At 35.3% G+C, this 26,667-nt stretch overlaps 1 pseudogene; it reads right to left on the reverse strand.

Moving 5' to 3' along the window:
* Positions 1-10,475: 10,475 nt before the first annotated feature.
* LOC125386238 lies at positions 10,476-14,770 on the reverse strand (annotated as a pseudogene).
* Positions 14,771-26,667: the final 11,897 nt, after the last annotated feature.

Here is a 26,667-nt window from a genome sequence, read left to right on the forward strand (position 1 = left end):
CCAGTTGTCAGCAGTATACGTGCCTCCGCGACACAAAATAACAACACAAATGTGGGAAGAATACTTCCAGGACCTAGGGGACAAGTACATCGCAGCGGGAGACTACAACTCAAAGCACACGCTCTGGGGATCAAGAAACATTACACCTCGAGGTAGAACACTGGAAAAATACATTAGAAATAATAACCTCAATATATTATCCACAGGAACACCGACACATTGGCCGACTGACCTGAACAAAAAACCAGATCTTCTGGACTTTGCAGTTACAAGGGGACTAAACACAAATAAACTAAAAATAACACCCAACCTCGAGCTCAGCTCCGATCATACACCCATAATAATTGAATACGGAAACAAACCAATTCACTATAGCAAACCAGAAACACTATGCAATAAAACCACCAATTGGCAAACTTTCAAAGAAATAATAGAAAGCAAAATAAACTGCAACATCCCGTTAAAAACTCCTGAACACATAGAACAGGCAGTAGCAACATTGACAGCAACTATTCAGGAAGCAGCAAGGACAACCACTACTCCCGAACCAACCAGCAGACAAACAATAACAATCCCGCAAGAAATACTTGACAAAATCAAAGAAAAAAGAAAAGCAAAAGCAAAATGGCAAAAATACAGAACCCGAGAAAACAAAAAACACTTAAACAAACTTGCAAAGGAAATAAAAAACAAAATAAAGGAGCACAACGATAACGAATTCTCAAAGTTCATAGGGACACTCTCCACACACGAGAACACCAACTATTCACTATGGAAAGCCACGAAAAAAATAAGGAAGCCAATAATACCCGTCCCGGCAATCAGAAAAGCAGATAACACATGGGCAAGAAGCAACGAAGAACAAGCTGAAGAATTCTCCAACCACCTCTACAACACATTCACACCACACATTACCAACAACAGCAACCTCAAAAGTCATACGGAGGAGGATCCACAAACCACTGCTACCACAGCCGATAAGGAATACACCATACCTAAAACATCGGCACAAGAAATTAGAAACATAATTGATAAAACAAAAAACAACAAAGCGCCAGGAATCGACCTAATTAATGGTAAAATCTTAAAAAACCTTCCGCCAAAAGCAATAAGACTAATAACAGTAATATTCAACGCAATTCTAAGAATTCAATACTTCCCCAAACCATGGAAATTAGCACAGATCAAAATGTTACATAAACCAGGCAAAGACCCGCACCAAACTGCATCTTACAGACCAATATCACTGCTTCCAGTATTTTCCAAAATACTGGAAAAGATAATATACGACCGCATAAAACCAATAATAGAGACAAAAAAACTAATACCGGATCACCAATTTGGTTTCAGAAACAAACACTCCACGATAGAGCAAATGCACAGGCTTATAAACGAAATAATAGTAGCACTAGAAAACAAGGAATACTGCACAGCCCTCTTCATAGACATAGAGAAAGCATTCGATAAAATTAACCATGAAAGTCTACTACAAACAATTAGGAAACAATTCCCGGAGCAAATACACCACTTAATAAAATCCTACCTAAGCTGCAGAACCTTCGTAATAAAAATCAAGGACACACATTCTCAAGTTAAAGACATCAAGGCCGGGGTACCACAAGGAAGCGTCCTAGGCCCAATACTATACACATTATACACGGCGAACATACCAACAACTACCAACAGCACAGTATTGACATTCGCGGACGACACAGCTATACTAGTCAGGCATACTAACCCAGAAACGGCAGTCAAAACACTACAAGAACACATCGTAAAAATAGAAAATTGGCTACAAGAAAAACAAATAAAAGCAAACCCCAATAAATGCAACCATATTACATTCACGCTACGGAAAAAGACACCACCAAACATCCTATTGAACGGCACGCATATAACGCAAACAAAGCATGTCAAATACCTAGGACTCCACTTAGATCAAAAACTCGCCTGGAAACTACACATCAAATCAATAGCAGAAAAAATACAGAAAACAAGAAGACAAATGCATTGGCTAACAAGCCGAAAATCCAAACTAAGCACAGAAAACAAGTTAAAAATATATAAAACGATCATAAAACCAATCTGGACGTACGGAATACCACTATGGGGGACGGCAGCAATGAGCCATATAAACAAAATAGAGGTAATACAGGCTAAAATCCTCAGGACAATAGTAAACGGACATTGGTACGTCAGAAACGAAGATATACGAAGGGACCTGGGAATGCCAACGGTCAAGGAAGAAATCAACAGATACTCCGAGAAATACAAATTAAGAATAGCAACACACATAAACCGGCAAGCTGCAGAAACATACAAAATCACAAATATGGACAGAAGACTAAAAAGGAAGCACCCAGCAGACCTTATAAAGGACATAACCTGAGAAACACGAGGATGGTACCCCGCTGGGGGTAGCCTCCAACATGCTAATTTAACCGTTAAAAAATTCCACCAAATGTCCAAATTGGACAAATTGTGAATTTTAATAAATAAATAAAAAAAAAAAAAAAAATTGTAGTAATTAGGTTTAAATTATTAATATTTATATTTTTAGTTACATTAATTTGTTCAATAATTTTATTATATAGAGTAAGGTATATAGATTTAAATAATAAATATTTAATTAAACGTTATTATTATTTAATAATATTATTTTTATTATCAATAATTTTTTTAATTTTAAGGCCTAATATATTAACTTTATTGTTAGGATGGGATGGATTAGGATTAATTTCTTATTGTTTAATTATTTATTATCAAAAGAATTTAGCTTTTAATTCAGGAATAATAACTGTGATTTTAAATCGTTTAGGAGATTCAAGATTATTAATAATTATTTCTTTTATAATAATTTTTGGTAGATGAAATTTAATTTTATATAATATAAATTTATTAATTTTATTTATATTTTTAGTTATAGTATTTAGAAAAAGTGCACAATTAGTATTTATAATTTGATTACCTGCTGCAATGATAGCTCCTACACCTGTTTCTTCTTTAGTTCATTCTTCAACATTAGTAACTGCTGGGATTTATTTATTAATTTATTTATTAATGCTGAGCTTATTTATAAGTGCTGAGCTAGACCGTTGGCGTTCCACAGAGCTATACGCATTGGTTTTATTTTTCTTCTGTGCGTATTAATTTGTCCATGAAGAGTATGAGTAGTGACAGCAAGTTGTTAATTTGCTCAGTTTGCTTCTCGATAATTGCTTTTTCGAGTCTGGTGAAGTTGTCTGTGTTTTGTGGGGTGGGAATTCTATTTTCTGTGTGTACAATGTGTGTTTTCGAGTTGTTTACGTTTCTTTGTGTTGCCTGGGCATAGGACATTGATGGTGCGGTGAGTTTTTGGGGTCTAGGTTCTTGTATGGTTATCTCCTTGGGTCTCAGTTTTGGATACTTAATATTATGTAGTGTTTTATAGGCTGAGCATCCTTTGTAGTTCGCTGGATGCTCTCCTTGACAGTGACACTTAGCGGGGGTTTCAGGGGATTTGGTGCATTGGTCAGTGGGGTGATTACCTGCACATTTTACGCACCGGAATTTTGATTTATTTATAGGAAATATGGTTTTATATAAAAATTTTAAAAATTTATCGATAGGGCATGAGCCTATTAGCTTAAACTTAGCCTATTATATAAATGTTAATTTTAATTATTATTATTCTATTTAATTATTATTTAATTATTTTAAATGTTATTTTTATAAATAATATATTTATAAAAAATTTCTAAAAAAAAAAAAAAATATTTTTATAGGATGGTATCTTTATAAAAAATTCATTATTTTTTGAAAAAAATAGATTATCTTTTATATATATACAAGTATATATTAATATATAATTATTAATTATAAATATAAACAAATTATAATTTTAATATAAATATTTATATTATATAAAAATTTATATATATATATTTTAAAATTTAAACCAAATAAATATATTATATAATTATTTATATAAATATTATTGTTTATATAAAATATTATTATTTAATAATCTTTAGATATATAATTATTTTGTAAAATATATTGGGAAACATAAATATCCTATGTATCGGTGTCTGTCTTGGCGGCGTCTCCTCCGTTCGAGCTCCAGGCCTTGGCGTTGCTGCGCGTGTACGAAAACCTGAGCGGCCTGGGTTCGGGCGAGGATTGCTACCCGAAATTAGACCTGAGGAATGATTCCCTTAGATTGGGAAAAGATGCAGGAATGCTCCGACAGCAATTCGAAAGAGGTCCCAGGATATTCCTGTTAACCGACCGCGGGGTTTCAGTCGGTAAGAGTCCGACACTGCCCCCCGCTTCCCAGAAGTGAGACGGGGTGACCATTTCCCCACGCAAGGAAAAAAAAGAAATGATTTTTTGAAGATATTTTTTACCACTGAGCTGATAAATCAAATAACAATTGAAAAAACAATTATGCTGTAAAAATGATAGGCTGAGGACACTGTTATCACATTCAATTTGGTGTAATGTCACCAAGGAAGAATTTTGGCCAATCCAAGGAAGCATCTTGGTAAATGTTTTATAAATTATATCATACAAAGAGATAAAGAAATTAAAATTACAAAATCATATTTTCAAAGATGTAAATATAGATAAATTATTAGAATATAATGTTTGTGTAAGTTAATTTGCGCATAAAATCGTTTTACGCTACCAGTAAGACACGCGTCACATATGCGTTGAATCATATCGAGTTGCTACTTGTATTGATTGTATTGATTAGTATAATATCTAGATACAATAATCTCCGACTGGATCGCAGCAAATTGTCAACTTCCGTGGTGCGTCAGAGAAACCTCTGTTCTTCGGATTACGATTATGCAATTACATACATGCAAATATCGAATGTTGCTGTAATTACATGACAAAAAATTTAAAATAAATAAAATAGTCAGTTCGTAACAACCGTAATATATCCGTGTTTTCATACAAGCCAGACTCTACGTTATTAACTTTGACTGAAAAAATAGATTTAAATGTACTTAAAAATACAGTTATCTAGATTATTAGTTCTAATCAGCAGAGCAGCTCTACAACCTCTTCACGACGATGGTCGTACGGGCAGTTTCGGGGTTAATGTACCCTGTGGAAAGGACAAATTTTGATGGGCGCGCATCAAGTAGGAATCTGCAATTTATTCTTATCAAAACAACGTGTAGCATAGAAAGTAAAAAGCAGATATACGTGTAATGTATAGAAATTTATTAACTCATTATAATTTATTCATTTATTATTTATTTAAAAATGTGTGTTACAACCGAATGTTACAACCTTCCGAGTGAGACAAAAATTCTGTTCTATCCGTGTTTTTCGCTCGTGAGCTTTTCGTTCGCAGTCGGACCATGACCTTTGCACCATAACATACCGCAGCTAAACAATGCAATTTTACCATGACTATAGATTTTATTGAATTACGCGAATACAGTGGCTACCGATATACAATGATTAAAGATTATGTTCAATTCTATGAATTGGCAATGTAATTAATTACAATGGTTATATAATAAATCACTTTATGTGCATCGCCGTGTATGTGTTTGAATACATAGGATTGGATATTATTCAGCTTGTTTTGAGACCGTCGGTCTGACAAGTCTCTGAATCCTGCCCGCGGTGTTGGATGTTCGTTGTTCATTGGTAAGATGCAGATGTTGGCCATCAGCCGTTTGACAATCTCAGTGGCTGTCCTTATTGAGATGATTTTGGTAACGCCATCCTTGCCTTGAAGCATCTCGGTGATACGGTCGAATCTCCAACGTGAAGGAAGAAGGCAATCCTCCTTGACCACCGCTATAGTGCCCAGGCAAAAATCCTCTGGAGTAGCGATGCGAATAGCATCCACGAAATTTCCACCGTTGTTAGAATGAATTTCTCCAATTTATATAGGATAATTTCTAAATTTCTCTGCATACAACGGACCAATGGAAAGAATTTAAGAATGCGTCTGTGGACTCGTAAACATCGACCGACTGCAAAGGATCATCTCTCCATAAAAATGACCGTTGCTCGCGTGTTATAAGAACTTGATTATACGATTATACACGTCTTAACGCAGTGCTCTGTATAAATTCTCTAATTTATCGTCAGCTGTGCACAATGGACGTTTGAGCCTCTCAGCGCTAACAAACGATACAAGACGCGATTGTAGTTTCTGAGGATCGCACTTATTGTTAGTATGTTCGTTCGAGAAACGCCTCCAAATCTACTAAAGTTTCCATGCGGCATTATAGTTGTCGTCGGACATTGCCAATGCTTTAAGCGTCCAGATCATCCTCTCTTTACTGTAGACTTTAAATATAAATAGTGAAATTGCTCAATGTTGCTCAAGGATTCGTTTTGATTGATCAGCGATTCAAAGTTATTGCGGAAGTAATCGCAAATGATGCGTAAAAGACAGTGGAATGGACGGTAATTTTATAGTAGCCGGCTGCGGACACTGCAGGAGACGCACTCGTTTCTAACTGCCTGATTCGCGCTGTTAATTGCGAGAGTGCCTTCGAAACGAATAATCACTTAGATATGTCTGAGTCTCGTACATCAATTTAAAATACAGATCTTGAAACTCTTTCGTTGATGAAATGTGAGATTCCTCCTCCTCACTTCCCTTTTCGAGGTACGATTGAATTTGTTTCTGAACAGACAGAAAGCGATCCATCAGCGGTACACTCTCAACGATCCACTGATAAATGAGCTCGTTAGGCGCAATCTTTCCTTTCGTTCTCCAGAAATTATCGAATTTCGAGAGGTCTGATGTAATCCGAAGGCGTTCAAGTTTCAGTAAATCGAGATCAACCCCCTTTCTTAATGTAGTCATCGTTCAACGCAAAACAAGCAATATACAAAACTCGACGATTCACTGCAATGCAAGTTCGTGAAGATGTTTGTTTGTCAACGACTGCAGGCTCCACACCTAGCTACTGCGATGTGCCTCGTCTTGAGTTTCCAGTACGCTGATTACCGATTAATATCCCTCTGTCAACTGATCTCTGGATCCGGCATGTGCTTCCTTCGGATCTGACTCTCGAACTTCTTGCACGTGGTCTCTGACTGACTTTGCTTCTACTTAGCACACTAGCACTATGAACCAGACTGACTCGTCACACTGAGTATCGACCTGATCGCGTCCGAACAAACTGGAATTGTGAGCCGGTTGACGAAGGAAAGCAATTTATAAACCCACCCCCAGAAAGTAGTTCTTCAGTCCCACTCCATAACCATTAGTTTTCGTAAGATGGAAAACAATAGTTATGAACGACTGATTTCCCCTATTGGCCGACTACCGATCGCTTAAAATGAGAGTGGGGAGGATAAAGATTTCCTTAATTCACCGAGTGGTTTACGACACTCTTGAGCCTTCAGGAATTTTCAGGTTTACACCCTTCTTAGACCCCATTCAGCAGAGTCATAAACCCTTAACTTTCCAATTGTCTTGAACAACTACCGTTCAAATATTGAAGAAATTAATCGCATATTCATAAAATTAGGATTTAGCATTCAGAAAGTTTCTTATTCTTGTAACGGCACATGAGACAGAGGATAAATAAAATTATATTGTTGTTTTGTATCCGGACTGCAGATCTTGTATCAGATCGCAAGTAATAGTCTGATCAAAATAGAAATTTCAAAGAACAGAAATTCCAACGGAGCTAAATTTTGGTAAAGAACTTGGGTACACCAGTAGAAATGAAGGGTGAAAAGTCCCCATTGATCCCATGTGTGTTAAAAAAGTTATTCAAGGTTAAAGTTAAAATTTTCTGATTTTTTTAATTTTTCTTGAAAACGGTAAGTTTTATCGAAGATATAGCCCAGACAAAAATTGGAGATCATAAAATTATCTACAAAAATGTTCCGCATAGTGGTTGTTCACTCTTGTGTTATATCTGCTTCTGGACTTGTGTATTTCATCTTCGACTGTAGGTATCTTGAGGTCACGGTGGATTGTTTCGTTGGTAACATACCAGGGTGCATTTAATAGGGATCTTAGCGTTTTCGATTGGAAGCGTTGGAGTATTTCAATGTTGGAATTACTTGCTGTTCCCCATAGTTGGATTCCGTAGGTCCAGACTGGTTTTATTACGGCCTTATAGAGCGTAATTTTGTTCTGTGTGCTTAGATTGGAGCGACGGCCAATGAGCCAATAAAATTTTTTGAGTTTGTCCCTGAGTTGTTTAGATTTGTCTAGGATATGTTGTTTCCAGGTTAATCTCCTGTCCAGAGTCATGCCCAGGTATCTATCTGACTGTGTCTTTGTTGGCAACTGTTATATTGTTAATGGAGACCTGTGGGCAGGTTTGTTTTCGCAGCGTGAAGGTTACATGTGTGGATTTTTTTTCATTAATTTTGAAGCCCCATTTGTGGAACCACTTTTCCATTGAGTCGAGACCTTGCTGAAGGGTGGATAAGGCTATTGTCGGGTTGGCGTGGGACGCTAATAGCGCTGTGTCGTCGGCAAATGTTGCTATGATTATTCCTGTTGATATTGGTAAGTCGGCAGTGTAGATGGAGAATAGAAGGGGTCCGAGGACACTGTCTTGGGGTATGCCCGCTTCTATTGGGAAAGTTGTGGTAATGGCGTCTGCGTATTTAACCATGAATTGCCTATTGGTTAGGTAGGACTTTAGCATGGAGTAGTAAGTGTGTGGTAGGACTTTTTTAAGTTTGTAAAGAAGCCCTTCGTGCCATACTTTGTCGAATGCCTGTTGAATATCAAGAAATACCGCTGAGCAGTATTTTTTCTTTTCGACGGTTTGGCTGATACTGTGTGTTATTCGGTGGATTGGCTCTATTGTGGAATGCTGCTTCCGAAAGCCGAATTGATGATCTGGCAGAGTTTTCAGATCCTCTAGGAGTGGAAGGAGTCGATTCGTTAGCAACTTTTCGAATAGTTTTGTTGACAAAGTGGGTAGAAGGCTAATAGGACGATAGGAGCTAGTTTCGTGTATTGGTTTTCCGAGTTTAGGGATGAGCGTAATTAGTGACGTTTACCAGGTTTTGGGATAGTATTCAAGGCGAAGAATTGCATTGAAGATTGAAGAAATGAGTGCAATCCCTTTTACGGGTAGTTCCTTAATTGCTTTATTACTTATTTGATCATGTCCCGGTGCTTTCCTGGGGTTCAGACGATGGATTAGTTCAGTAACCTCTAGAGAAGTGAAAGATTTATTAGGGAGAGACATTTGGAAGGAAGAATGCAGGTATTCCGTTATTTCCGGAGCGGTATTGGAGGAATAAGGTTTAATAATATTAATTTAAAAATAATTTTTATTAATGAGTATTTAATAATTTAATAATTTATAAATATTATAGATTTTAAAATTAAAATATATTAATAAGTAAATGTATATTAAAAAAAATAATAATAAGTTTTAATTTATTAAAATTAAATATAATAATGATTGAATTAGTAATTAATAAATAATGTTTTAAGTTTAAAGTTTATTTCTATAAATATATAATATATATATAAGGAATTCGGCAAATTTAATATATCCACCTGTTTAACAAAAACATGGCTTATTGAGTAATAATTTTAAGTCAATTCTGCCCAATGATTTTAAAAATTTAATGGCTGCAGTATAATTGACTGTACAAAGGTAGCATAATCAATTGTTTTTTAATTAAATAAAAACTGGAATGAAAGAGTTAATGAGATATACACTGTCTATTATTTGTATTGATTTTTTTATCAGAGTATATAAATATTATATTTATTAGGGTTATTTTAACTGTATTATTTTATGGATTAAATAATTGGTCTTTATATTTTTTATTAATTTTTATATTTCATTTAATTTTTTTAATTATAATTCGAGGGGTTTTACCACGAATTCGATATGATATTTTAATAAAAGCGTGTTGACTTGAATTATTAGTATTAATTTTATTATATTGTTTTTTAATTTATTTAATAAAAGAAATAATAATATTAAATTATTAATATTATAAAATTAATAAGAATTATAATCTATTAAATTATTTGTATTGTGAATTTAATAAATATTTAAAAATTTTAATAGAATTAAATTTAAATTTATTTAAATTTTAATAAAGTTAAAAGGTTTATATATATATATATAAATTATTATAAATAATATAATTAAATTTATAAATTTAATAATTAATATTTTTATTATTATTATTATTATTATTATTTATTTTTTTAAAAGTTAAATATATTTTAATTTTATTCAATTTAATTTGAATATTTAAAATTTTATATGATATATATGATACATAAATTTTATATTTAATATATATATATATATATATATATATATATATATATATATATATATATTAAATAATATAATTATTATTATTAAAGATTAATTAATTAATAAATTTTAAATTTATAAATATATTTTTAAAGGTTAATATGTTGAAGGTTAATTAATTAAGTTAATAGAAAATTTTATTTCTATAATATGATTTCAAATCATAAACTTATTCAAGTTCATTAACTAATTTTTTAAAATTAAATCTCATATATTATTTACATAAAATGATAAAATTATATATGTAGTATCTTAATGGGTCTTAGAGGGAAGGACAAGTAATGATGTTTTGATTTAATTAATAATATTCGAAGCAACGAAATAATTACAATGCTGTCGTACGTCTTATTTTCAGACGCGGCTTTCGACTTCCCGATTCACACTCTTCGGCTTCTACACCCGCTCGCTCTCGCTTCTCAATTCACACTCTGCACACCTTTTGCATCCGTCCTCTCCGGCTTCTCAACTAATACTGACTTTAACGTCTCTTTGTCTTTTCCCGCCGTTCGAGACACGTGTCCCGAAACGCCCGTGGCCAGGGTCAGGCGGGCCCTTTCCACGAAACTATCCGCTTAAAAAGGACCGACGACACATTGATGTACCCGACGATGCCGCGGCTCTCGCGACATTGTTTACGATTCGGCAGATATCTTAGGCCTTTTGTCCACGATACTACATTCGGCCATCCTGCAATAACATCTGCCCTCAGATGTGGTCTTCAATTTCGCTATCGTCGGATGCGTCGTCTTCGGCGTTGAGGACCCAAGGCTTCATGAAGTCGGCGGTCGCCGACGTGTGCGTAGGCCCCTCATGCTCCCCTACTTTCTCCACCATGTATCGGTCATTCCACATTGTTCGCAATACCCGGTACGGACCTAAAAATTTTCCCCCGAATTTTAAACCTGGGCCAAATTGAGTTCTCTTAATGGCTACCAGATCTCCCCTTAGGTACTGCTTCGCACTCTTCCGTCTTTTGTCGAAATTCCTTTTGTTTTCTTCTTGCGTCGCAGCGATCTTCCTTTTCGCGTCCTCACGTAACTCACGACGCTGTTTTTCGAAATTCACGCCCCACTCTTCGTCGATTAATCTTCTGGTTACATATCTATCGGCCTGACTACACGTTGCGGCATCTAAAATCTTACGGACTTCAATGCCCTTCTTCTGTGCGCTTCTCAACCGTGCAATCAGCCCGTCCTCACACTCAGCCACATATACAGCACCCGGCAGTGAATTTCTACTCGGGGTATCCGCGTACTCCATATTTTTGCCCGGCCTATGACATACCTGACACTTAAAATCGCCTTCGTTTTTTCGCAACTTCACCAAGTCGTCTATTTCTCTTTTCTCAGACGGCGCCAGTCTTCGCGGTCTTTGTACTATGGGTTTGTCGCTTTTCAACACGATTTTCGCGGTTATCCCGACATCCCGCGTCTTCTCTGGCTTATACCCCCTAACGATATCGCGAATCGCTTCACGGTAGTGAGGTTCCTCTATGTGCGCTACATCTATCTCGTCAAACTGTTCTATCACGTTGACCCTCAATATATCCGACGCGTCTTCGTGACCGTCAGCCTGCCCGTCGGCCGTCATTACCTTCGTAAATTCACCCGAGGTCTCATTGTCAGCGGAACCCAAACCATCAAACTTAAGTTTACAATTTCCTAGCGGTGGTGATCCTAACCTCGCATACTCGTCTGATCGTATGAACGTGAGATCACTACCCGTATCTACTAACGATGTAATCTTACAGTCATCTATCGACACTTCTTTCACGTACTCCTTCTTCTCGGGCCTCGAGATGACGTAAGTCTCCTTTGGTCGTGCAGTACACTTCGCCGCAACATGTCCAAATTCGTTGCAGCTAAAGCACTTCACACCTTTCTCTTTCTTTGGACACGTAACACTTAAGTGATCGTCACCGCCGCAATTGAAGCACCTTTTGGGATCACTGCTCGTTTGCCTCGACTGCTTCCGTATTGCTGATCGTTCCGCTTCATCGTCCTTGCATTCCCCAAATTTTGTTTTCGCCCTCATCTCACTTTTCATCGCTTCATACCGCTTGAAGCGTTCCTTCAGCTGCTGCATATTCCTGGCCCCGTATAGTATGGCTTTATTCGCGACCTCATCGGGAATACCCTGGATAATATAGTCCAGATAATATAGATTACCGACTGTGTATCGACTCTTCCTTGTCCCGCAATCTCACGCATATTATACATATACTGAAGCAGACTCTCGTCTGTTCTTTTCGTTCTATGTCCTAATTCTTGATGTACCTCCCGGTCACTCACTATGTCTGGGAATTCATCTACCAACGCCTTTTTAAACTTCGCCCAGGACTTCGTGCATCGTTCTTGGCGTGCGAAAGCTTGAGCAGAGCCTGTGAGAAGCTTCCTGGCGAAAACCACCATGTGGATGTCCGACCAGCCACACACTTCCGCCATTTCCTCGAAATCCCTTATCCATTGGCTCACATTCGGTAGGTCATCTCCGCTGAATTTTCCTAACGAGTCTTTTACGTCTTCAAACGTTAACACCGTGCACTTAGGCTCGTCTTGCCCTCGTCGTCTTACCACTGGAGTCACCCAAACTCCGCCGTCTTGACTACTGAGATCGTGATTCCCGGGACCGTTGCCGTCTAAACGGTCCCCAATCACGCCCATCTCATCGTCATCGTCGTCTTCTAAAACATCATCGTCGTCGTCGTCTTCTTCTCGTGCACCGTGTTCCCGCTCTAAGCGTACCGCAGCCAGCAATCGCGCTACCAGCTCGCGCTTTCTGCCCGCTAATCTCAGCCGTCGTTTTCTCAGCTCGTCTTTTAACTCAGGTATTCGCATCTGAGCCACCTGCTCGTCAGTCAAATCTGCTTCTCCTGCATTGTAGTCACTCATCGTTTCGAAATATCACTCTCTCTTGTCACTTAGCGCTCTAGATCCCGGCTCGAGCCCCCAAAATTATGTAGTATCTTAATGGGTCTTAGAGGAAAGGACAAGTAATGATGTTTTGATTTAATTAATAATATTCGAAGCAACGAAATAATTACAATGCTGTCGTACGTCTTATTTTCAGACGCGGCTTTCGACTTCCCGATTCACACTCTTCGGCTTCTACACCCGCTCGCTCTCGCTTCTCAATTCACACTCTGCACACCTTTTGCATCCGTTCTCTCCGGCTTCTCAACTAATACTGACTTTAACGTCTCTTTGTCTTTTGCCGCCGTTCGAGACACGTGTCCCGAAACGCCCGTGGCCAGGGTCACGCGGGCCCTTTCCACGAAACTATCCGCTTAAAAAGGACCGACGACACATTGATGTACCCGACGATGCCGCGGCTCTCGCGACATTGTTTACGATTAGGCAGATATCTTAGGCCTTTTGTCCACGATACTACATATATATAAAATATATGAAAGTGAATAATATATTTAAATTAGTATAAGGATATTCAATTATTTGTCCTCCTAATCAAGTTAGTATAACGAAGATATTAATAAATCATCAATATATAAATTTATTAATGAAGTAGAATTTATTATTTTTTAATTTATTAGAATTAATAAGAGGAATAATATATAAAATAAAAATAGATATAAATAATATAATTACACCTCCTAATTTATTTGGAATTGTTCGTAAAATTGAATATGCAAATAAGAAATATCATTCAGGTTTAATATGAATTGGTGTAATTATAGGATTTGCTATTTTAAAATTATCAGGATCTCTTAATATGAAAGGTAATTGTAAATTAATTAATATAAATATTGTAAATGTAAAAATAATGGTGATTAAATCTTTAATAGTAAAATATGGATGGAAATTGATTTTGTAAATATTTATTTTTGAATGAATAGGATTTGAAGAACCTGTAATATGTAAAATTATTAAATGTATAAATACTATTAATAGAATAATAAATGGTAAAATAAAATGAAATGAATAAAATCGATTTAATGTATCGTTATTAATTGAAAATCCTCCTCAAATTCATTCAACAGTAAATTGACCAATATATGGAATTGCTGAAATTAGATTTGTAATTACTATAGTACCTCAAAATGATATTTGTCCTCATGGTAAAACATAACCTAAAAAGGCTGTTGCTATTGATAAAAATAAGATTGATACACCAATTGATCATACTTGAATTAATTTAAATGAGTAATAGAATAAATTTCGTGCAATATGAAGATATATAATTAAAAAATAAAATGAAGCTCCATTTATATGAATTAAACGAATTAATCATCCTGAGTTTATATCTTTTATAATATTAGAAATTCTATAAAAAGCAATGTTAATATTAGGGCAATAATGTATAGATAAGAATAATCCTGAAATAATTTGAATTATTAAAAATATTCCTAGAATTGAACCAAAATTTCATATATAATTAATGTTGATTGATGTAGGTAAATTAATAAATGATAATGGTAAATTTAATATATGAGTTTTATAAATTATAGAAATTATTTTTTTCATTTTTTTGTTCGTAAGTTTTTATTTTTAATATAACAGATTTTTTTTTATAATAAATAATATTAAAATTAAGAAAATAATAATTATTAATAAAATTAAGTAATTTGGTTTATAATATAAATTTTTAATAATTTTAAATATATTATTTTTGTAAAAATTAAAATTTAAATGTTTAAGAATAATTTTTATTTGATAAATTTGGAAAATTATAATTAATAAAATAAATGAATTTAAAATTAATATTTTATAAGTATTGTTTTTTTTTTTTTTTATTTTATTGATTAATCTAATAAAATAAGAAAATATAATTAAAATTCCTCTAATGAAAATAATTATTAAAATGTATAAATTTATTGAAAAATTTTGTTTTAAAATTAAAGTATTAAAAGTTATATAAATAATATATAAAATTAAATAAATTAATTGTTTTAAAGGTGAATTGAAGATATTTATATAAAAATAATAAATAATTAATATTAAATTAATATTTAAATTTATGTATATAATAAGATTAAGAATTAATAAAGTTTTCATTTTTTATTTTTATTAAGATTTTGTTATATTAATATTATAATTAAATTTTTAATTTACAAAATTAATGTTTTTATTAAACTATAAAACATTTATATTTAATTAACAAAAAATAGTTTAATTAAAATAATAATTTTGGGGATTATTGATATTTAAAAAAAAAAAAATTTTTTTGAAATTTAATATTATTTATATATACATAATATTGAATTTATTTTAGATTATTTAATTTTTAATATAGTGTTTTTAATATTAATTGTTGTATTAAATTATAGAATTTATTTTTTAAGATTTTTAATTGGAATTGAATATTTAATTGCAATAATTTTATTTTATTTATTATCAATAGATTATAGTGGATTTTTATATTTAATTTATTTAATTTATTCTGTATGTGAAAGAGTATTAGGATTATCATTATTAGTAAGAATAAATTATGAATATGGTCATCAAAAAATTAATTTTGTGAATTTAATATAATGAATGAAGTTTTAATTTTATTAGTTGTAATATTTTTGATAAATTATATTAATTTTTATATTTTGAGAAATTTTATATTTTTAATAAGATTATATTTTTTAAAAAATATTAGATGAATTAAGTGAATTAATATTGTTGGAGGTTTAAGAAATAATAATTATTCTAATTATTTAATTTTAATAATAATTTGAGTATTTGGAATAATTTTTTTAAATTTAAATGAAATAAGAAAAAGTTGTTTAATATTAAATTTAATTTTATTTTTTTTAATATTATTAAATTTTATAGCTATAGATTTATTAGTATTTTACTTTATATATGAATCTAGATTATTATTAATTTTTTATATGGTAATAGATAGAGGATATAGAGAGGATCGAATTTTAGCCGCATTTTATTTAATATTTTATACTTTAGTATTTTCTTTACCAATATTAAATTTAATTTTTAAAATATTAGAAAGAAGAGGTAGAATAATTTTTTTTTTATTAGAGATTAAGAAATTTAAATTTGATTATTTTAATTTTATTTATTTATTAATATCTTTTTTAATTAAAATTCCAATATATATATATTTCATGGATGATTAATTAAGGCACATGTAGAAGCTTCTTTTTTTAGATCGATAATTTTGGCTTCAGTAATATTAAAATTAGGAAGATGTGGAATATTACGATTAATTTTAATTTTTAAGAATAAATTTATTAATTTATCTTATTATTTAATAATAATTAATTTATTTGGAATATTAATTTTAAGAATAATATGTTTATTTCAATTTGATATAAAATTAATTATTGCTTTATCTTCAGTGATTCATATAGGAATTATATCTATAGGAATATCAAGGGGTTTGAAAATTGGTTTATTAGGAGGATTATTAATAATAATTTCTCATGGATTAGTTTCTTCAGGTTTATTTTATTTAGTTAATGAAATTTATAAACAAACTAATAGACGAATTATTTTTGTAAATAAAGAATTAATTAATTTAATACCTTCAATATCAATAATATGATTTATAATATGTGTATATAATTCAGGAGCTCCAATTTCTTTAAATATAGTAAGTGAAATTTTTTTTATTAATAAGATTAATTATATGATATAAATATTTATTTATATTTTTATTTTTTTTTTATTGTTTATTTAGATTTATATATTCAATTTATTTATATAGATTTATTCAGTTTGGAAAAATTTATAATTCTAATATTAATTTAATAAATAGAAGTTTATTAAATTATTCAACTTTAATTTTACATTTATTACCATTAAATTTATTTATCTTTAATTTATTTTTTTATTTCGGCGCGGCGAGCCGCAAGTACGCGAACTACTGGTGGAACCCGATGATCGCGGAACTGAGAGCGCAGGCGCACAAAGCGCTCAGGAAGGTGACGAGAGAAAGAAAGAAGAATGCCGGCAACACCGAGCCCCTCGTCAACGCCTTCAAGGAGATCCGTAGGCAGTTAAAAAAGGAGATCGCCTGTAGCAAAAAAACAGCTTGGGCAGAATACTGCAAGATACTGGAGAGCGACCCTTGGGGCAAACCCTATCGCACGGTCATGAAGAAATGTAAAAGCAAGGGTCCAACAAACGACATGCCGATCGACATGGTGAAGGCAGTCCTACAGAGGCTATTCACCCTGGGACACGGACCCCCCCATTATGAGGGCCGCGAAGAGGCAGAGCCCGAAGAAGAAGGAGATATTAGCCTCAGCGTCGCCATCGGCGAAGGCGATGTCGTCGATGCCGCCGGAAGAATGAACTCCAAGAAGGCTGCAGGAGCCGATGGCGTGCCGGGCGAGATCGCGAAGCTGGTAGCGAGTCGCAGGAGCGAACTCGTGACAAGGGCGTTCAACGGCATCACCGAATCAGGAAGGATCCCAGACTGCTGGAAGACGGCCAGAGCAATACTGCTAAGGAAACCGGGAAAGGATCCCAGTCTCCCCAACGCGTACCGGCCGATAAGCATACTCCCAACCATGAGCAAGATCTGGGAAAAATGCTTTAAGAGGATCATCGAGAGATGCATCGGGACGGACCCGTTCCATCGGAGGCAATATGGCTTCAGAAAGAAGAGGAGCACAGTAGATGCCATCACGCAGGTGATGAAGTTTGCCAACATCTGCAAACAGAAGAAGGTAATATGCGTGATGATCACCCTGGATATCAGCAATGCCTTCAATTCGCTCAGCTGGAAGAGCATATACGAGGAATTTGACAGGAGGAAGCTGCCATGGAAGGTCAAAAGACTAATCGGCAGTTACCTATCCGGAAGGAGGATCATCGTGAGCAACCAGCACGGCACGGTGGAGCACGAGGTGGCGGCGGGAGTCCCGCAGGGATCCATCCTCGGACCATTCCTGTGGAACTTGGTATACGACCGGTTGCTCGAGAGACTCGACAGCATGCCAATGGTCAGAGCAACCGCCTTCGCGGATGATCTGGCCATCACATGTTCCGTCGGGAGGAGCGAAGATGCCTCCGTCAAGGTCAACACGATGCTAAGGATCGCCAACGATTGGTGCATGAGTGTCGGGCTCACCCTGGCGAGGGAAAAGACGGAGGTTATGCTCATCACAAGCTTGCGAGTGCCGAGAGTGGTGAAACTCAGGTTGGGCTCCTCGGACATCGAAACGGTCGATCGCATCAGGTATCTCGGAGTCGTCATCGACTCCAGTCGGAGGTTCGGTGCGCATATCGAGATGGTGTGTAACAGAGCCGACAAGTTAATAGGAGCCCTTAAGGGAATCCTACCCAACATCAATGGGCCGCCCAGCCTGGCTCGCAGGCTCTACTACAATGTGTGGGAGTCCATCGTAACCTACGGAGCACCGGTGTGGGCTAAAGCAGCGAATACCGATAGGAACAGGAAAAAGCTGAAACGAGCACAACGAACGGCCCTGTGCATAACAACGACGGCATACCGTACCGTCTCCCACGCGGCACTTTGCGTGTTGACCGGGAATCTCCCGATCTACATAAAGATAAAGATGCTCGGAGAGACCTACGAGAGGAACAAGAACCATGGGACCAGGATTGGCACGGATGACGGCTCCAAGCTGAAGGAGGAACTGGAGGCGATTCGCAAGAAGGCCCAAGAGGACTGGCAGAAGGAGTGGAACAACTACAAAAAAGAAAATATCACAAAGAAGCTAATACCGAGTGCGTGGCTATTTACCAAAAAGAAGATGGACATCGATCATCACACCATGCAGCTGCTAACCGGGCATGGGAGCTTCGGTGTCTACAGGAAAAGGATTGGCAGGGACAGCGACAGCAACTGCCTCGACTGCGGAGACCCGAACGACGATGCAGAGCACGCCCTCTTCGCGTGCCCGAAGTGGACGGACAGAAGGATCGAGCTGGAGAACGCTCTGGGCGGGAAGATAGACGTGGGCAATCTGATCGCCACGGTGACCGCCAAGGACGAGAGCTGGAATAAATTCAGGCAATTCTGCAAGACCGTCATGTGTCACAGGAGGGTGACAGCGAGAGCCTGGGAAGAGGCAAGGAGGAGAACGAGCGAAACAACAACCACGCGGAGCAAGATCATGAAACAACGGCAAACCGTAGAAGGAGACCAGCCCAGTATTCTGAACTGGCTGAGAGGACGACATGAGCAGTAACTGCCCGAAGAAGTAGATACAACGGGGCACGAATGGACAACTCTGATGACTGCCGACAGGTTTTACCGGGGTTGTCTGCCCCCTAAGCGGAGGAAGAAGGAGGAGGGGTTTTTAGTGGGTATGGCAACGGCATCCGACCGACTCCCACATAACCCAGTGATGCGGGTCACTGGGCATTCGTAATAGCATTTTCCCCTCCCCACGCAAAAAAAAAAGAAAAAAAAAAAAATTTATTTTTTTATTTAAATAGTTTAATTAAAAATATTGAACTGTGATTTCAATGATATATAAATAGAAAATATTTTAAATTATTTTAAAAATAGTTGTTTTTGGAATTATATTAATTATAATAAGTTTAATTTTTATATTTTTGGATTTTATATTTTATTTATAAATAAATTATTTGTTTATGAATGGATAATTTATAATTTAAATTCGATAAAAATGAATTTAATTGTAGTAATTAGGTTTAAATTATTAATATTTATATTTTTAGTTACATTAATTTGTTCAATAATTTTATTATATAGAGTAAGATATATAGATTTAAATAATAAATATTTAATTAAACGTTATTATTATTTAATAATATTATTTTATTATCAATAATTTTTTTAATTTTAAGGCCTAATATATTAACTTTATTGTTAGGATGGGATGGATTAGGATTAATTTCTTATTGTTTAATTATTTATTATCAAAAGAATTTAGCTTTTAATTCAGGAATAATAACTGTGATTTTAAATCGTTTAGGAGATTCAAGATTATTAATAATTATTTCTTTTATAATAATTTTTGGTAGATGAAATTTAATTTTATATAATATAAATTTATTAATTTTATTTATATTTTTAGTTATAGTATTTAGAAAAAGTGCACAATTAGTATTTATAATTTGATTACCTGCTGCAATGATAGCTCCTACACCTGTTTCTTCTTTAGTTCATTCTTCAACATTAGTAACTGCTGGGATTTATTTATTAATTTATTTATTAATGCTGAGCTTATTTATAAGTGCTGAGCTAGACCGTTGGCGTTCCACAGAGCTATACGCATTGGTTTTATTTTTCTTCTGTGCGTATTAATTTATCCATGAAGAGTATGAGTAGTGACAGCAAGTTGTTAATTTGCTCAGTTTGCTTCTCGATAATTGCTTTTTCGAGTCTGGTGAAGTTGTCTGTGTTTTGTGGGGTGGGAATTCTATTTTCTGTGTGTACAATGTGTGTTTTCGAGTTGTTTACGTTTCTTTGTGTTGCCTGGGCATAGGACATTGATGGTGCGGTGAGTTTTTGGGGTCTAGGTTCTTGTATGGTTATCTCCTTGGGTCTCAGTTTTGGATACTTAATATTATGTAGTGTTTTATAGGCTGAGCATCCTTTGTAGTTCGCAGGATGCTCTCCTTGACAGTGGATGCACTTAGCGGGGGTTTCAGGGGATTTGGTGCATTGGTCAGTGGGGTGATTACCTGCACATTTTACGCACCGGAATTTTGATTTATTTATAGGAAATATGGTTTTATATAAAAATTTTAAAAATTTATCGATAGGGCATGAGCCTATTAGCTTAAACTTAGCCTATTATATAAATGTTAATTTTAATTATTATTATTATTATATTTAATTATTATTTAATTATTTTAAATGTTATTTTTATAAATAATATATTTATAAAAAATTTCTAAAAAAAAAAAAAAATATTTTTATAGGATGGTATCTTTATAAAAAATTCATTATTTTTTGAAAAAAATAGATTATCTTTTATATATATACAAGTATATATTAATATATAATTATTAATTATAAATATAAACAAATTATAATTTTAATATAAATATTTATATTATATAAAAATTTATATATATATATTTTAAAATTTAAACCAAATAAATATATTATATAATTATTTATATAAATATTATTGTTTATATAAAATATTATTATTTAATAATCTTTAGATATATAATTATTTTGTAAAATATATTGGGAAACATAAATATCCTATGTATCGGTGTCTGTCTTGGCGGCGTCTCCTCCGTTCGAGCTCCAGGCCTTGGCGTTGCTGCGCGTGTACGAAAACCTGAGCGGCCTGGGTTCGGGCGAGGATTGCTACCCGAAATTAGACCTGAGGAATGATTCCCTTAGATTGGGAAAAGATGCAGGAATGCTCCGACAGCAATTCGAAAGAGGTCCCAGGATATTCCTGTTAACCGACCGCGGGGTTTCAGTCGGTAAGAGTCCGACACTGCCCCCCGCTTCCCAGAAGTGAGACGGGGTGACCATTTCCCCACGCAAGGAAAAAAAAGAAATGATTTTTTGAAGATATTTTTTACCACTGAGCTGATAAATCAAATAACAATTGAAAAAACAATTATGCTGTAAAAATGATAGGCTGAGGACACTGTTATCACATTCAATTTGGTGTAATGTCACCAAGGAAGAATTTTGGCCAATCCAAGGAAGCATCTTGGTAAATGTTTTATAAATTATATCATACAAAGAGATAAAGAAATTAAAATTACAAAATCATATTTTCAAAGATGTAAATATAGATAAATTATTAGAATATAATGTTTGTGTAAGTTAATTTGCGCATAAAATCGTTTTACGCTACCAGTAAGACACGCGTCACATATGCGTTGAATCATATCGAGTTGCTACTTGTATTGATTGTATTGATTAGTATAATATCTAGATACAATAATCTCCGACTGGATCGCAGCAAATTGTCAACTTCCGTGGTGCGTCAGAGAAACCTCTGTTCTTCGGATTACGATTATGCAATTACATACATGCAAATATCGAATGTTGCTGTAATTACATGACAAAAAATTTAAAATAAATAAAATAGTCAGTTCGTAACAACCGTAATATATCCGTGTTTTCATACAAGCCAGACTCTACGTTATTAACTTTGACTGAAAAAATAGATTTAAATGTACTTAAAAATACAGTTATCTAGATTATTAGTTCTAATCAGCAGAGCAGCTCTACAACCTCTTCACGACGATGGTCGTACGGGCAGTTTCGGGGTTAATGTACCCTGTGGAAAGGACAAATTTTGATGGGCGCGCATCAAGTAGGAATCTGCAATTTATTCTTATCAAAACAACGTGTAGCATAGAAAGTAAAAAGCAGATATACGTGTAATGTATACAAATTTATTAACTCATTATAATTTATTCATTTATTATTTATTTAAAAATGTGTGTTACAACCGAATGTTACAACCTTCCGAGTGAGACAAAAATTCTGTTCTATCCGTGTTTTTCGCTCGTGAGCTTTTCGTTCGCAGTCGGACCATGACCTTTGCACCGTGACATACCGCAGCTAAACAATGCAATTTTACCATGACTATAGATTTTATTGAATTACGCGAATACAGTGGCTACCGATATACAATGATTAAAGAATATGTTCAATTCTATGAATTGGCAATGTAATTAATTACAATGGTTATATAATAAATCACTTTATGTGCATCGCCGTGTATGTGTTTGAATACATAGGATTGGATATTATTCAGCTTGTTTTGAGACCGTCGGTCTGACAAGTCTCTGAATCCTGCCCGCGGTGTTGGATGTTCGTTGTTCATTGGTAAGATGCAGATGTTGGCCATCAGCCGTTTGACAATCTCAGTGGCTGTCCTTATTGAGATGATTTTGGTAACGCCATCCTTGCCTTGAAGCATCTCGGTGATACGGTCGAATCTCCAACGTGAAGGAAGAAGGCAATCCTCCTTGACCACCGCTATAGTGCCCAGGCAAAAATCCTCTGGAGTAGCGATGCGAATAGCATCCACGAAATTTCCACCGTTGTTAGAATGAATTTCTCCAATTTATATAGGATAATTTCTAAATTTCTCTGCATACAATGAACCAATGGAAAGAATTTAAGAATGCGTCTGTGGACTCGTAAACATCGACCGACTGCAAAGGATCATCTCTCCATAAAAATGACCGTTGCTCGCGTGTTATAAGAACTTGATTATACGATTATACACGTCTTAACGCAGTGCTCTGTATAAATTCTCTAATTTATCGTCAGCTGTGCACAATGGACGTTTGAGCCTCTCAGCGCTAACAAACGATACAAGACGCGATTGTAGTTTCTGAGGATCGCACTTATTGTTAGTATGTTCGTTCGAGAAACGCCTCCAAATCTACTAAAGTTTCCATGCGGCATTATAGTTGTCGTCGGACATTGCCAATGCTTTAAGCGTCCAGATCATCCTCTCTTTACTGTAGACTTTAAATATAAATAGTGAAATTGCTCAATGTTGCTCAAGGATTCGTTTTGATTGATCAGCGATTCAAAGTTATTGCGGAAGTAATCGCAAATGATGCGTAAAAGACAGTGGAATGGACGGTAATTTTATAGTAGCCGGCTGCGGACACTGCAGGAGACGCACTCGTTTCTAACTGCCTGATTCGCGCTGTTAATTGCGAGAGTGCCTTCGAAACGAATAATCACTTAGATATGTCTGAGTCTCGTACATCAATTTAAAATACAGATCTTGAAACTCTTTCGTTGATGAAATGTGAGATTCCTCCTCCTCACTTCCCTTTTCGAGGTACGATTGAATTTGTTTCTGAACAGACAGAAAGCGATCCATCAGCGGTACACTCTCAACGATCCACTGATAAATGAGCTCGTTAGGCGCAATCTTTCCTTTCGTTCTCCAGAAATTATCGAATTTCGAGAGGTCTGATGTAATCCGAAGGCGTTCAAGTTTCAGTAAATCGAGATCAACCCCCTTTCTTAGTGTAGTCATCGTTCAACGCAAAACAAGCAATATACAAAACTCGACGATTCACTGCAATGCAAGTTCGTGAAGATGTTTGTTTGTCAACGACTGCAGGCTCCACACCTAGCTACTGCGATGTGCCTCGTCTTGAGTTTCCAGTACGCTGATTACCGATTAATATCCCTCTGTCAACTGATCTCTGGATCCGGCATGTGCTTCCTTCGGATCTGACTCTCGAACTTCTTGCACGTGGTCTCTGACTGACTTTGCTTCTACTTAGCGCACTAGCACTATGAACCAGACTGACTCGTCACACTGAGTATCGACCTGATCGCGTCCGAACAAACTGGAATTGTGAGCCGGTTGACGAAGGAAAGCAATTTATAAACCCACCCCCAGAAAGTAGTTCTTCAGTCCCACTCCATAACCATTAGTTTTCGTAAGATGGAAAACAATAGTTATGAACGACTGATTTCCCCTATTGGCCGACTACCGATCGCTTAAAATGAGAGTGGGGAGGATAAAGATTTCCTTAATTCACCGAGTGGTTTACGACACTCTTGAGCCTTCAGGAATTTTCAGGTTTACACCCTTCTTAGACCCCATTCAGCAGAGTCATAAACCCTTAACTTTCCAATTGTCTTGAACAACTACCGTTCAAATATTGAAGAAATTAATCGCATATTCATAAAATTAGGATTTAGCATTCAGAAAGTTTCTTATTCTTGTAACGGCACATGAGACAGAGGATAAATAAAATTATATTGTTGTTTTGTATCCGGACTGCGGATCTTGTATCAGATTGCAAGTAATAGTCTGATCAAAATAGAAATTTCAAAGAACAGAAATTCCAACGGAGCTAAATTTTGGTAAAGAACTTGGGTACACCAGTAGAAATGAAGGGTGAAAAGTCCCCATTGATCCCATGTGTGTTAAAAAAGTTATTCGAGGTTAAAGTTAAAATTTTCTGATTTTTTTAATTTTTCTTGAAAACGGTAAGTTTTATCGAAGATATAGCCCAGACAAAAATTGGAGATCATAAAATTATCTACAAAAATGTTCCGCATAGTTGTTGTTGACTCTTGTGTTATATCTGCTTCTGGACTTGTGTATTTCATCTTTGACTGTAGGTATCTTGAGGTCACGGTGGATTGTTTCGTTGGTAACATACCAGGGTGCATTTAATAGGGATCTTAGCGTTTTCGATTGGAAGCGTTGGAGTATTTCAATGTTGGAATTACTTGCTGTTCCCCATAGTTGGATTCCGTAGGTCCAGACTGGTTTTATTACGGCCTTATAGAGCGTAATTTTGTTCTGTGTGCTTAGATTGGAGCGACGGCCAATGAGCCAATAAAATTTTTTGAGTTTGTCCCTGAGTTGTTTAGATTTGTCTAGGATATGTTGTTTCCAGGTTAATCTCCTGTTCAGAGTCATGCCCAGGTATCTATCTGACTGTGTCTTTGTTGGCAACTGTTATATTGTTAATGGAGACCTGTGGGCAGGTTTGTTTTCGCAGCGTGAAGGTTATATGTGTGGATTTTTTTTCATTAATTTTGAAGCCCCATTTGTGGAACCACTTTTCCATTGAGTCGAGACCTTGCTGAAGGGTGGATAAGGCTATTGTCGGGTTGGCGTGGGACGCTAATAGCGCTGTGTCGTCGGCAAATGTTGCTATGATTATTCCTGTTGATATTGGTAAGTCGGCAGTGTAGATAGAGAATAGAAGGCGTCCGAGGACACTGTCTTGGGGTATGCCCGCTTCTATTGGGAAAGTTGTGGTAATGGCGTCTGCGTATTTAACCATGAATTGCCTATTGGTTAGGTAGGACTTTAGCATGGAGTACTAAGTGTGTGGTAGGACTTTTTTAAGTTTGTAAAGAAGCCCTTCGTGCCATACTTTGTCGAATGCCTGTTGAATATCAAGAAATACCGCTGAGCAGTATTTTTTCTTTTCGACGGTTTGGCTGATACTGTGTGTTATTCGGTGGATTCGCTCTATTGTGGAATGCTGCTTCCGAAAGCCGAATTGATGATCTGGCAGAGTTTTCAGATCCTCTAGGAGTGGAAGGAGTCGATTCGTTAGCAACTTTTCGAATAGTTTTGTTGACAAAGTGGGTAGAAGGCTAATTGGACGATAGGAGCTAGTTTCGTGTATTGGTTTTCCGAGTTTAGGGATGAGCGTAATTAGTGACGTTTACCAGGTTTTGGGATAGTATTCAAGGCGAAGAATTGCATTGAAGATTGAAGAAATGAGTGCAATCCCTTTTACGGGTAGTTCCTTAATTGCTTTATTACTTATTTGATCATGTCCCGGTACTTTCCTGGGGTTCAGACGATGGATTAGTTTAGTAACCTCTAGAGAAGTGAAAGATTTATTAGGGAGAGACATTTGGAAGGAAGAATGCAGGTATTCCGTTATTTCCGGAGCGGTATTGGAGGAATAAGGTTTAATAATATTAATTTAAAAATAATTTTTATTAATGAGTATTTAATAATTTAATAATTTATAAA

The sequence above is a fragment of the Bombus terrestris genome, chromosome 2 (assembly GCF_910591885.1).
Source record: "Bombus terrestris chromosome 2, iyBomTerr1.2, whole genome shotgun sequence".
In the NCBI taxonomy this organism is placed as follows: Eukaryota; Metazoa; Arthropoda; class Insecta; order Hymenoptera; family Apidae; genus Bombus; species Bombus terrestris.